Genomic DNA, 1,333 nt, shown 5'->3' with positions numbered 1-1,333 from the left:
GGATGCTGTGAACAGGCCATGCAAAAATTAGTTCACTATATCCAGACCCGACTGTAACTACATAAAATGATAGCCGTATTCGTTGTTCTGCGAGATCAGCAAAATAAATAAAAGATTGTAAAATTTGGGTAAGTGTAGAGTCAGTGCAGGTTCAATTTAAACTAAAAATGTTTACTTTACAGACTGTTTTTGCTTTTAAACGCTATTTTTGAATTGGCCAACGCAAAAGATCTTATTAGGCGCCGCGAAGCAAGCGGGCATTTGCTAGTATTTATATATAAACGTACTTTTAAGCTTTGCCTACGCATATATTTACACATCAAATTCCATGAGTACCTAGTACTCACGCCTTTTTTTTTGTTACCGTACTTTTTGCTGTTACTCACTTTTTACTGTCACTTCATAAAGTAATTTTGCTGTTTGACGTTTTTACAGGATTTTACACGAAAAGTATTGGATCAGAGCTATTATATCATACATGCATATGTATATATACATATATTCTTATATGTTCATCAGCTTTCAACGGAGCCAGTTAAAATGATTTCAGTATTATTAAAATTTTCGCCATGCTTTTTTAACAATAGCTACTAAACCTATGCCTAAAATCATGCTACGAATATGAAAACCATTCGCAACAAATGAGTTCATTGATATGTATGTACATAAAAACCCAGTAAAAACGGTTGTATGCATTCAGAAGAATGCTTGCTATATGAGTGAATTAGTGTGAACAATTCATGCGTAGTCATTTCCACAAATATATTCAAACTCTAGCGAACTGCAAGCAGTGTTGCCGTTTTAGCCCTTTGGTGGCTAAATTTGGCTACCAAATTCTTTTTTTGGCCACAAAAATTTGAAATTGCCCCTAGCCCTTTTTTGGCCCTTTTCAAAATTTATTCATCATTGACATTCAAATTTTTTTTATGATTTTCATGAATTTAACTCTTCGCTCATAAAGCGAACGCCTTTCCTTTAAGGCAAGTAAACATATGTCTATGTATGTTCCTTACGTTTCTGGGCCGTTATCTTATCCGTTAACGATTTAACTATACTTCAAAATAGGTAAGTTGGTGGCCCTTAATATGCTTTATGTGTTACACAAAAAGTTTTTTTGTTGAATAAAATAGTAATTCTTTTCAGAGTTCATTGTTTTTCTATACCAGTAATTATAGAAAATGTTTGCGTGTATACTTACATATTTATACTAGCAGTACCCCGGTATGCTTCTCTACACCAAATATTGAAAAACGAATGAAAAGTCCTGGAATTTTTCTATATGAAAATTTATCATTTGTTTTATTTCAAAATTTTTGATCCTTTATTTTAAATC

The sequence above is a fragment of the Rhagoletis pomonella genome, unplaced genomic scaffold (genome assembly GCF_013731165.1).
Source record: "Rhagoletis pomonella isolate Grant_MI unplaced genomic scaffold, Rhpom_1.0 Rhpom_scaffold_00003, whole genome shotgun sequence".
NCBI classification, from domain to species: Eukaryota; Metazoa; Arthropoda; class Insecta; order Diptera; family Tephritidae; genus Rhagoletis; species Rhagoletis pomonella.
Note: the sequence above shows the minus strand (reverse complement) of the source record.